Source organism: Nomascus leucogenys, chromosome 10, assembly GCF_006542625.1.
Source record: "Nomascus leucogenys isolate Asia chromosome 10, Asia_NLE_v1, whole genome shotgun sequence".
NCBI lineage: Eukaryota > Metazoa > Chordata > Mammalia > Primates > Hylobatidae > Nomascus > Nomascus leucogenys.
In genome coordinates, this window is record NC_044390.1 from 47,880,752 (window position 1) to 47,893,810 (window position 13,059).

The 13,059-nt window shown below is 48.0% G+C and overlaps 1 long non-coding RNA gene across 1 annotated transcript; it reads right to left on the minus strand.

The window, feature by feature from the left end:
• Positions 1 to 203: 203 nt before the first annotated feature.
• On the minus strand, positions 204 to 10,962 carry LOC101177663. The gene is made up of 5 exons (XR_178846.3): positions 10,896 to 10,962; positions 9,829 to 9,967; positions 9,318 to 9,396; positions 2,190 to 2,393; positions 204 to 625 (listed from the first exon to the last, which is right to left on the minus strand). It is a non-coding gene; the product is annotated as an uncharacterized LOC101177663 (long non-coding RNA).
• Positions 10,963 to 13,059: the final 2,097 nt, after the last annotated feature.

The following is a 13,059-nucleotide window of genomic DNA, read 5'->3' on the forward strand; positions in this document are numbered from 1 at the left end:
AGGGAGCGATGCTAATGAGGTACTCGCAGTATGCTCTCTGTTTGGACTTTTCGCTTCCGAAGATAAGGACGTTGCTTTCCCTTCTAGAGTGGAGAGGGCACCTTTCTCATTGGAATTTCATCTCAAGGTACAGCATGGAGGTCACTGTGATCTTTTTGCACCTGCTGTTTCTCAAGAGTCTTTAGCTGAAATTGTCAATATGCCAGAAGATCCTGTTTTAACCCCTTCAAAGTCCTAATCCCCAGGACCTCAGAATGTGAACACATTTGGAGATAGGATCTTTACTGAGGTTAAGGGTTAAGTTACAGAGATTAAGCTAAAACAAGGTCAGGAGGGAGGGCCCTAATTCAACATGACTGATGTCCTTATGAGAAAGGGGAATTTGGACACAGCTGTGGACACAAGGAAGACAAGGAAAGACAGAGAGAGGAGGCGGCCACCTGTAAGCTGGGGAGAAAGGCCTCAGAGAGACCCAGCCCTGCCAACACCTTGATGTCAGACTTCTGCCATCGAGAACTGTGAGAAAATCCATTCCTGGCTGGGCACAGTGGCTCATGCCTGTAATCCCAGCACTTTGGGAGGCCGAGGTGGGAGGATCGCTTGCACTCAGGAGTTTGAGACCAGCCTGCACCAAAAAGCAAGATATCGTTTTTACAAATAATTGGAAAAAAAAAAAAAGCCAGATGTTTTGGCACATGCCTGTAATCCCAATTACTTGGGAGGCTGAGGCAGGAGGACTGGTTGAGCCCAGGAGTTTGAGGCTGTCATGAGCTGGGATAACACCACTGCTCTCCCATATGGGCAAAAGAGTGAGACCCTTACCCAAATAAATAAATAAATAAATCCTGTTACAGAGACCTAGGAAACAAATACAGGCACTTAACTCTAATGGTTAAAAACACAGCACTGGAATCAGGGTGCCTGAGTCTTAATCCCGGTGCAATTACTTATTAGCACCGGGCAGTTTAATCATATGCCTTAGTTTTCTCATCCTGAGAGTAGGACTAATCATCACATCCACCTTGGAGGGTTGATGTTTATATGAAGAGCTGAACATTGTGGCTGGAATATAGTACACATTAGACATGCATTAATTTTTACTCTGCATCAGATGTTGTGCTGAGTGCCTTACTGAGTAAATCATCACCATGGTCTTATGAAGTCAGGGCTTTTATTTTTCTATGAGGAAACTGAGATAGAGAGAAGTTAAAGAAGGGGTGGAGTGGGGACCTCGACCCCAAGTCTATGCTTACAAATGGTGGATTGCCTCATGCCAGTCTAGGGGGGGCACAAGGTATGATTATGGGGTGACCGTTGTCTTTTTAAATAAAAATATCCCCTTTTTTGTAGTTTGACTTTTTAATTTCATTTTAGTTCACATACACATGAATTCAATCTCATATAAAATTTAAACATAGATAAAGAATTCAAATACAGATCGAGATAAATGTCCGCCTTCAGGAAGAGGCTGGCAAAAACACATACAATTTACTCTCTCAATCAAGTGTACGGTGTTCAATGAGTAGAGAGTTTCAGTTTTCCAAGATGAAAAAGTTCCAGAGACCCGCCTGGCATTCACCACTGATGTGTTTAGAAGCTTCCTGCTGTCTCGGTAAGAAAGCTCCTAAGACTGTTGTTCCATGACAGTGGATTTCCTGGGCTGAGATCCAGGGCGGGGCAAATGCAGCAGTTCCCACCTTCTCTTAAAGACTGCAATGCCCCGATGGAGAGTTCTGGTTGCCCCAAGGCCTTTTGCCAGCCGCTGGCCCACAGCTCTGTCCGACTTTGTGTAATAGGCAGGGCTGGGTGTGGACATCAGGGTCTGAAGCCAAGCCCTGGCACTGCACACGTGTGGCCTGGGCAGATCCCTCTCTGTGCTATGTTGCCCACTAATGGTTTTCTGATTTTAGCCTGACGATCAGTTTTTACACCATGCATCCTTTTGTCTTTTTTGTTTCAAGAAAATAAAATATCTCACAAGCAGACTGCCACCCACTGTGGCAGAGATGCTCCTCTCTGTTCCCACACGCTCCGCTTGGAGGGGGGCACACAGTAGACCCCTCAGAAGGATGTGTCCGTGAGTTTATTCCTCCTGCACTATCCAATATGGCCAGGTGTGGTGGTTCAAAGTTAAATGTAAATTATTTAAAATTAATGGCCAGGAGCCAGACCCAGGCTGCCTCACTCACCTTGTGACCACTGAATCTCTGCTGGTCCTGCCATTGAACGGAGACGCTTCAGGGCACCAGGCAGATGGGATGGTTTGAGACGTCGGTGTTGGCAGTGGTTCCAAGGATGCTGGTATCTGTCAAGATCATTGCGCTGTATGCTTCTAGGTGATTCTATGGACATTATACTTCAGAAAGCTGATTTAAAAAGTGAAATGTCCCTCCCTGCCAAAAAGTAAAGAAAATCTTTTATTTGGAGCCCCAAAATGACCTAGAGCAAACTGTTGTCAGAAGAATGAAACCAACTGATTCCTAAGTAGGTGGCACCACTCACAGCACTTAGGAAGCCCCAGAAAGTGAAAGGCAGGATTTCCTGGTCCCTGAGGAGTTAAAGAGAGGGAAGCAGAGTGCCAGCCTTTGGCACCCAGACCAGGGGCCAGCGCCTCCCACTCCAGACACTCACCAAGTCCTTCCCCACCACACACAGTGCTGGGCGCAATGGGAGCCTCACAGGGACTGAGATGGAGCTTGTGGATAGGTGTGTATCGAGGGCTGTGTGAGCGTCTATGTGTGTGTGCTAGGTGTATGTGTAAGTTAGATGGGTATGTATGTGCAGGTATATGTGTATATATATGTGCCAGTAGTGTGTATATGAATTGGGCAGGCGTATGTGTGAATGTGCATGTGTATATGTGTGTTAGGTGTGTGCGTGTTAGGTGGGTGTATGTGTGTATGTGTATATATGTGTGTGAGGTGTGTGTGTGAGTTAGGTGGGTGTATGTGTATATATTTTTGTTAGGGGTGTGTGAGTGAGTTAGGTGGGTGTATGTGTGTATGTGTATATATGTGCATTAGGTGTGTGTGTGTGAGTTAAGTGGGTGTATGTGTATATATGTGTGTTAGTGGGGTGTGTGTGTGAGTTAGGTGGGTTTATGTGTATATATGTGTGTTAGGGGTATGTGTGAGTTAGGTGGGTGTATGTGTGTATGTATATGTGTGTTAGGAGTGTGTGTAGTGGTGTATGTGTTAGTGAGTGTGTGTGAGTTAGGTGGGATGTGTATGTGTATATATTTGTGTTAGGTGTGTGTGTGTTAGGTGGGTATATGTCTGTATGTGTATATATGTGTGTTAGGAGTGTGTGTGAGTTAGGTGGGCATGTGTATGTGTATATATTTGTGTTAGGTGTGTGTGTGTTAGGTGGGTATATGTCTGTATGTGTACATATGTGTGCTCGGTGTGTGTGTGTGTCAGGCAGGTGTATGTGTGAATGTGCATGTGTCTATGTGTGCTAGGTGCATATGTGAGTTAGGCGGGTGTATGTGTGCAGGTACATATGTACATATGTGTGTTAGGGGTGTGTGCGCAAGGAGAGGGTAACGGAGAATAATGTTACTTGGGAATCCGAGGCACATTCCACAGGGAAGCCCCACTGGCCTTCAAGTTATGTAAATCCATCAACCAGAAAATCACTGATGTTTTCGGGAAGACACATCACTAATTACCATAATGCCCACACTTGTGAGGCATTTAGCACCTGTGCTAAGTGCTGGGTAAACTGCAAAGGTATTAATCCACACGGCAGCCCTGCCAGGCAGATGTCATTATCTCGTTTTGTGACTTGGAACCTGGGTTTCTCGAAGAGAGTCTCTCAGCTGGAGCCTGCACATCCAGGCAGTGGTAGGGCCGGATGTTCGATGCTGGGCTCCTGACCCTCAGCTGCTTCTCAGCCCCAGCCCGGGAGCTTAGATTCTGGCTTTGTTCAGTGGCTGCAGGGACCGAGGGCAGTTTCCAGTTCCTTCCTTCCAACCCCCTTCCTCCTCACCTGTCAGAATCCTTCATGGCCCTCAACATTTGGCGTGCGGAAAAATCATCTGGGACCTTCTTAAACAATTCCCACCCCCTCCTAAGCCACTCTGACTTACAGGGATGGGCTCAGGGCTGGGAATCAGCATTTTAGCATGAGCCTTTCCCGACACTCCGTGCTGGTCTTGGGAGAACATCACCCTGGGGATTCCACTGCACCTGGTGCCAGCCTGGCTTTTATCCAAAGGATGCACGGGGATGCCCCTGGCTGCTGTTTACAGAATAGACTCAGCCACAATGGAGGAAGCAGAAAGACCTCTCCGGAGGCCACAGTAGCCATCGAGTTGAGACAGGACAGAGATACATTGAAGCAATGGAAGTGGTTGGATTGGACAGAAACTTCGCCAGTGATGCTGACATGTTGTGAATGACGTGGAAAGAGACTGAAGCCACTGCTGACTTCAGGTTTCTCCTGGCCATTAGGTGGAGACGGTGACACTGATGGGGGTACCAGGCACTAGGATGAGTGGTTTAGGAGAGGGGAGAACACAGTGGTTGGTTTGGGGTGTGTTTCAAGAGAGTGTGTGAGGAAGACAAGGGGAGCCTGACTTTAGGGGAGACGGGTGCTTCACTGGGAAGGGGTGAAAAATATTTGAGAAGTTGGGTGGCAAATTTGTAGAGGAGACTGGGCCAAGAAGAAAGAGCAAACAGCCCAAGGAGGGAAGGGATCAGAGGAGATGGTGTAAAATGTTGGTGCAGATTTAAAGTATTGCTGGGAGATGAAAAGAGCAGAGGTCAGGAGTCTTGGGTGGAGTCCTACCCCTCCTGCACCCGGCCTCTTGGCTGCTCTAAGCTCAGGGTTTCTCCAACTGTAAAAGCGAGATAACACCCGTGCTATGGCTCCAGCAGGGCTGTGGTGAGAATCAACATCATACAGCATTCAAAACACCCCAGAGGGTGTGTTGCTATGAGCAGAACTTTCCCAGCGCTCTTTGGGGTTTCTGCTATTGACCCCAGGGGTTACCCTGGGTGCAGGGCCCTGAACTCTTTTGGCAGAATGAACTCTTTTAGCCCCTAGGAGGCAATGACAGCCCTGTGGGAAGCAAGTGGGCTTCAAGATGATGTGCTGCTTTCAAAATCCAGCTCAAAGCCAGGTGCCAGGGCTCACACCTGTAATTCCAGCACTCTGGGAGGCCAAGGTGGGAGAATCACCTAAGCCTAGGAGTTGGAGATCAGCCTGGGCAACATAGAGAGACCTCGCCTGTAGAAAAATTAAAACAAATTGGGCATGTCGGTGAGTGCCCGTATTCTCAGCTTTTCAGGAGGCTGAGGCAGGAGGACGGCTTGAGCTCAGGAGATTGAGGCTGTAGTGAGCCATGATTGAACCACTGCACTCCAGCCTGGGCATCAAAGTGAGACACTGTTTCTATAAATTTTTTTTTTAATTAGCTGAGTACAGTGGCACACACCTGTGATCCCAGCTACAGGGGAGACTGAGGTGGGAGGATGGCTTGAACCCAGGAGGTAGAGGCTGCAGTGAGCCATGATCACACCACTGCACTCCAGCCTGGGCGACAGAGTGAGACCTTGTCTCTAAAAATAAAAATAAAAATAAAAATAAAATGTCCAGCTCTGCGTCTGGGTGACCTCAGGCCGCTTTTCACCTCTTTGGAGCCTCTGGGTCATCTTCTGTAGATGGAGAAAATCCATACCATCCTGATCTTCATGACACATCTCTTGGGTGCAGGAAACAGAAATCTACTTGGGCTCACTCCAGCAAACAAAGATTTATTTAAAAGAATGGACGTGCCTCACAGAACCCATTAGAGTGGAAGTGCCGTGGACAGGGAGTACTGCACACAGGGCCCTGGAACAAGGCCACAAGGCCTGGCCCCCAGCAGCACCCAGTACAATAGAACATCCCTGGTATCAGTGCAGCTATGGGAAGGTGGGTTCTCAGGAAGGCTGGGAGCTGAGGGCTGGAATCTGTCTGGAGCTTTGGTGATCAACAGCTCCATCCCACACCCCCCTCTCTTCCTTATCCTCTCTGTACATTTGCTGGTTAATTTTCCTCTCTCTGTAGGTAGGAAACCTGGAGCTCCCATCCGCAAGTACCAGCCCAAGCTTGTGTGGCTGGGGCCTGCCTCTCAATGGCCTCTATGTATTTCTGAGCCCAGTTCCCCATCCCCCAGAAAGAGAATGTAAGTGGCCCAGGCTGAATGAGCGTCCACTTGGTTACAACTAGAGGAGAGCTCCCTGGCATTGACAGAGGCTCCTCAGGCTGGAGGAGGGGCATCCTCTCTAGAAAATGAGCTGGGGGAAGGTGCTACATCCCTGTTATGTAAATTTGACCAATGGGCCATTTTACAAAGCCACTTAGAGCTGTGTGTGGCACATAGTAGGTGCTCAGGGAATAGGAGCTATGTTCTGCGTGGCCAGGAGTCTCAGGACCTCAGTAGGTGGATCTTCAGCTCATTTCTCATCTCTGCATACCTGGCTGGTGACTCTGTGTGTGTGTGTGTGTGTTTGTGTGCATGTGTGTGTGTGTGTCTGGTGTGTGGGGGGTGGGAAGGGAGGAGACCTGTCACTCCCAGGGTCTTGAGAACACAAATTCAGCAAAGTCCCTTCAGCTGGCAGCCTGATAAAACATGTGTTAGTTCCCACATTTTGGAGCCCAGTTCCAGCCCAGATCTGATTTAAGAAGCTTTTGAGTAGGTACTGTGGCTCATGCCTATAATCTCAGCACTTTGAGTGGCCAGGGCGGGAGGAGGATTGCTTGAGGCCAGAAGTTCCAGATCAGCCTGGGCAACATGACAAAGCCCCATCTCAAATAAAAATAAAATAAAATAATTAGCTGGGTATGGTGGCACAAACCTGTAGTTCTAGCTGCTGTGGCGGCTGAGGTGGGAGCATTACCTGAGCCCAGGAGTTAGAGGTTACAGTGAGCTATGATCATGCTCAAGTGAGCTTTCACTTTCTCTGTGAAGGAGACAAGTTAAAAAAAAAAAGCAGTGGCTTTCACAGTTACAAGCAGAACCAGGGACATGATATACCACTTCACCACAGCCACATCTCATGGACTTCCCTCCCTTCTTAATACTACAAATTCCAAATACTTTACTCATGGAAAGAACATCCTTGATTAAGTTGGCTGATCATCATATAACTTATTCTGGGTCTCTGTGTAATTTATTCACATCATCATTCAACATTCTACAGTTAAATCCTATCCCCAGCCCCACGGATGAGAGTCCTTCGTTGCAGATGAGTGAGGACTGGGCTGTCCTGAGGTGACATTCTTGCTACCACCTGGAGTATATGTTATACATGAGAATTAATAAGTATGACGTTCAGAACATATCTAGGTATTGCATCATACGGTGTTTTTCATTTGTTTGTTTGTTTTTGATGGAGTTTCACTCTTGTTGCCCAGGCTGGAGTGTAATGGCCCAATCTCAGCTCACCACAACCTCTGCCTCCTGGGTTCAAGCGATTCTCCTGCCTCAGCCTCCCAAGTAGCTGGGATTACAGGCATGCAGCACCATGCCCACTAATTTTGTATTTTTAGTAGAGACAGGGTTTCTATATGTTGGTCAGGCTAGTCTCGAACTCCTGACCTTAGGTGATCCACCCTCCTCAGCCTCCCAAAGTGCTGGGATTACAGGCGTGAGCCGCCACGCCTGGCCCCATCATATGTATTTTATGAGAATTCTACCTTGAGTGTTGAGAAAGAGACTGAGAGAGAGAGAATTCTCGTTCAAGCCGTTGGAGTCATGGAGGCGTTTCTATCAATAGCTCTCTGTAAACTGAAAATAAAATCCTAAGCCCCTACCAGCTGAGTACCTCTTCTTGGCCTAGGGGACCCAAGAAAAATCTTAGAAAATGAGTGTCTGACCATGACAGGAAGGGAGGCCAGACATGCCTCGTTACACTCCCTCCCTTTTGGAGTTTAGACAAAACCACTGCTTGGCATTCATGCTAAAATAGAGATCATAATAAGACTGACACAGCAGACCCTTTGTGACAATAAGATACCAATTATAAACAGCATCTAAGGCCACGCCAGACAAGGGGTAAGCCATGCACCCCTACAGGTCACTCTGACCCAGTAGTTTGGTTAACAAACTTCCTTAACTTAAAACATTCTTCTCTGCTAACTCCAAATTTTTAGGCAAAGCTCTACTCCTTTAATCAGTTGCAAATTAAAGAATCTCTAGGCCCACTGATGATCTATAAGTCCCTGCTTCAAGATATTCCACCTTTTGGGGCTGATCCAAAATACACCTTCCACGTATTAATTCATGTCTTCACTAGCAACTCCTGCCTGCCTGAAATGTACAAAACTAAACCGTAATCCAACTGTCCTGGACGCACTCTCTCAGGACCTCTTAAGACTGCGTTTCCTGGGCCATGGTCACTCATACTTGCTCAGAATAAACCTCTGAAAAATACCTTACAGAGTTTGATTTTTCCATCAACAGCTCCATCAGTTAGCCAGGAGATGAGGAAGTTGCCTTGCTGATCTCTCTTCCAGTCCTCAGTCCCATGCATCTTCCATGGCCTGGGGATCTCTAGATTTGGGGGTCCTGAGGCTGCAGGTATGGACCAATGGGCCTGGCTGATGGAGTGGTGGCAGGTGGGGCTCCTCTGCAGCATGTTCAAATCTGTGGCAGATGTGACCCTGCTAAACATTTCCCTTTTCTGCTTCTTGAATTTTTAAATTTTTTATTTACTTTATATTTTAGAGACAGAATTTCACTCTGTTGCCCAGGCTGGAGTGCTGTAGTGTCATCGTGACTCACTGCAATCTCTGAACTCCTGGGCTCCAGTGATCCTCCTGCCTCAGCCTCCTGAGTAGCTAGGCCCACAGGAGATGGGGTCTTGCTATGTTGCTCAGGCTGGTCTTGAACTGCTGGGCTCAAGTGATTCTCCCATCTTGGCTTCCCAAAATGCTGGGATTACAGATGTAAGCCACTGCACCCGGCCACATTTTCTGACTCTCGCAGGTGAGAGCGGGAGAGCTTGGTGCAAACCTCAGCATTACAGACATCTGCAAGCACTTTCCAGCAGGCTGCTGGCTTCCTACGGCTAAGTCCCTTTTCCCTGGGGTAGTGGTGGTCTCTGATCCACAGAATGTCAGCTGTTCAAGTCGGAAAGCTTGGGCCCAGAACGGAGAAAAGGCCTTTTCCAAGTCCCAGAGTGAGCTGCTAAGTGAGATGGAACAAAACCTTCACCTCTGGCTTCTTCTCAGCCAAGCCCACATTCATTTTCCCCGTTTGACATTTTTGACTGGAGGTTCCAACTAAAAATAGTGACCCAGTTACACGCAAGGGCTAGGAAACTCACCCTCTGGCCCTGGTGGCTGCATCATCTCGGCTTCACTCTGCGAGGCGTCATCCACAGATCCATCCCTCTCCAGCTGCCTCTGCAGTGTCAGGATGATTGAAAACAAAAGGAGACAGTGCTGAGACATGCCAGGCTTTATCACAGCATTCAAAAGGATTCAGCATTCAACCTCCAGCCTGGCCATTCAATGCCAGATTATCAGCAGCTCTGAAGACGGCGCTCAAGAGCCTTCATCAGGAGTGCACAGCAAGGCCTGAGCTGGTCATGAGAGTGAAGGTCCTACCATGTGGGCTGGGTGATGGGGGAGCACAAAGAAAGGGGGTGGGGGTGCGGTCACGTTGAACTAGCCTGGGCAGCAGCCTGTTTAGTAAAAGTCAGTGGGCACACAGAGCTAACGCCTGAGCTTTTCATTCAAGACCACAAGGTCCCATCAGGGGTTCGGGCAACCAATGTTAGGAATTCTCCTTAAAGGTGGCCCCCAGCCCTCCCAGCCTGTCTTCCCCGAGCATACCTGAGCAACATCTTCATTGTATTTTAGTCCCGAGATGGGGAAGGGGCCCCCTCTTAGGGGCCTAATGAGCCTCCCCAAGCATGAAAATAAAGAAAACTCCTGAGTTCCTTGAAGGGAAATTCCAGGCACCTAGGTAGGCCTGAGAAGTAAATAAGCAAGAAAGCAATTGTCATCTAAAGCCAAGGAAATAATCCAGAGATTTTTGGTTTCTCTACAGAAATGAAAGATAACATCTCAACATACGTCCCTGAGTTCTTTCACACACCCAGACCCCACCGCAGACTCCTGTGGGATTCACTGACAGGTAGTCCTCGGATAAGGGGGAACTGCAGACAGAACTCTGACCACACTGTTCTTTGTTCTAAGTTTATTCGTGAGAGGCTTGGTGGGAGTCACCCCTGTCCCCTAGCCAGTTAACATGTTTTTCTGCTGACCCCCAATTTTTAAACAAAGCTTCTCTTCCTTAGCTAATCGCAAATCAGAAAATCTTTGAATCCACCTATCACCTGTAAGCTCCTCCCCTAAAGATGCCCCCACTCTTTTAGGCCAAAATCAATGTATACCCTCCATATATTGATTTCTGATTTTGCCTGTGGCTTCTGCTCTTCTGAAGTTTACCGATTGATTGATTGATTGACTGATTTTCAGTCTTGCTCTGTCTCTCAGGCTGCAGGGCACTGGCGTGACCTAGGCTCACTGCAACCTTTGCCTCCCAGATTCAAGCAATTCTCCCACTTCAGCCTCCCAAGTAGCTGGGACTACAGGCATGTGCCACCACACCTGGCTGATTTTTGTATTTTTAGTAGAGACAAGGTTTTACCATGTTGGTCAGGCTGGCTCGAACTCCCAACCTCCGGTGATCTGCCTGCCTCAGCCTCCCAAATTGCTGGGATTACAGATGACAGCCACTGCACCCAGCCTACCTTTAAACACCTTCACCCTCAAGCCATCCGGGAGGTCAGGATCTAAGCAGTAGCTTCCAGATCCTCCTTGCTTGGTGCCCTGCAAAGAAACACTTTCCTTTTTATTGCTGTGAAACCTCAGTGTGGCTGTCGGGTTTTGCTCACCTAGCGAGTGGACCCCAGTTCGGCTCTGTAACAGTGTCTCTCAGCGCTCAGGGCTTCCTGAGAATAAGGGCTGCAGAGCTGCTGTCTCCCTCCCCAGGGCTAGCTCAGGGTCTCGCGTCTGAACCACATGCTTTGTTCTGTCTATCACAGTTGTTTTTCTATATTAGAAGAGAGGCTGCTTCCCACCTTCCTACTCACATTTGTGGGTGTCCTCCCGAGACCATCCCACACTTCGCTTAAGGCGTGGGGCTGGGCAGGAGAAAGGCGAACCATGAACTTCCAAGAGATCCATCTGCCCCCACAATTTGGAGCTTGGGGGATTCTCTGACTTCATTCCTTTGGGTGAGGGGAGCACGTGTTTAGTCAACACTGTCCTTGTTTAGCCAACATTTGCTTTCAGAAAAGTACATTTCCCATGGAGACTTTTGTTCCTAAGCTTGGTTGTCCCGAAAAATCTTTTCTCCTTTTTCACCCGTTAAGCAGAAACAAAAATGCATTTCTGCAGGGAATAAATAATTTGCCTGGAGGCCGAAACTCTAGAGGAAATCTGTCCAAATGTTCATTTGCATATTCGAGCTTTTAGCATTCTCCTCGTGTCTCTGGACTGGAAACTTGGGAGAAGTACTGACTCAGTGTTCCAGCACAGCATTTTATGAAACCCAAACCAAGCTGATCAGTGCATCAGTCACCCAGAACTGTTTCTTCCCAGGAATAACAAAGGTTATTGTGCCTTCTCCTCTGTCTTATTAGGCAGTCAGGACCTGCCCTGAGAGAGAGGTCAGCCAGGCCTTCAGTGGCAGGGTGGTGGCTTAGAAAGATGCCTAGGGATGGAGCCAGTCACACCCAAGTTTAAGTTCTGATTCTGACAGTTAGTGGCTGTGAGACCTTGGCGACTCACTTTACCTCTCCAGTTCATAAATGGGAAATGACTCTCCATGCTCCAATAATTTTGTTGTGAAGACAAAATGACCTCATTTATGAGCAGTAATGTGCCGAAGCCCGTGTATTACATTCATGTTGGATGTGGGAAAGCTCAGATATGATTTGGATGTTTGTCCCTCCTCTGGGAGCTCATTCCTTGAACCAGGAAGACGAGATGAGGAAGGAGGGAAGGAATCACTGGATTAGAGCCGCCTCTGTCACCTGATGGATGATAAACTTTTTTATTTCTCTAAGGCTTGTCTTTCTTATCTGTAAAATGGGCACACTTTGTTTTCTTCCATCCAAGTATTAATCAAGCCAGAGCCTGTTTAGCTTCTGAGATCAGATGACACCAGGCACGTACATGGAGTTATGGCCATAGACACCTAGTTTTCTTAACTGAAAACAGTTTTTTTTGTGTGGGGGGCCACATTTTAACCTTTCTGAAGCTGCTGCCGCTTTTTCAGTGGACCGGCCATCCTCTTAATAGGCTCCTCCTGCAAGCCGCTTGTGTGGAAAGAAATAGCAGGGCCTTCCTTTGGCAGAGAAGGGCAGGGAGGGGGAGCTGGTGGCTGCCTCCAGCTCTCTCTCACAGTGACGATGCCACACTTCCTCAAGCCTGCTGCCCTAGAGTTCCAGGAGTTGGTCGCATTCCTTTCCTTGCTCTTGGGTCCTGGCGTGGATGCACCTCCAGACACCCAGACATTTCCAGGGCTGGGTGATGTCCTCCATGCTGGTGTTAGATTCCAAGATAAGATTCCAAGGTAGATTCCTCCAACATCTACTCCTAACTCTCTGCTCTCCAGGTGCATTATGGGATGTTTGTAAAGAGCAGTTCTGGAGGCCCTGGACCCTGGTTCCATTCCAAGACCAGTCACCCATGTCTTTGAAGTAGAATTCCCCCACCCCCTCCCCGCCTCCCTCACCCCTCTCCCTGCCTCCCCCACCCCTCTCCCCACCTCCCTGACCATGCACCAAGGATGGCTGGGGCACCACAAGGATGTATTTAGGAGTGAAATGACATGATGTCAGGAATTTGCCTCAAAAATGTATGTGTATGGGGCAGCTGAGAGAAGAATGACAGAAACGTGTAATTGTTAAAAATGAGGGTTCATTATATTATTTTCTCTACTTCGGGGAGTGTTTGAAAATTTCCCTAATTGAAAGCAAAAAAAAAAATAAAACTTATGAACAAAGAATTGAATGGAGGATGTGTGTACCCCACTGGCATTGATAAACAGCT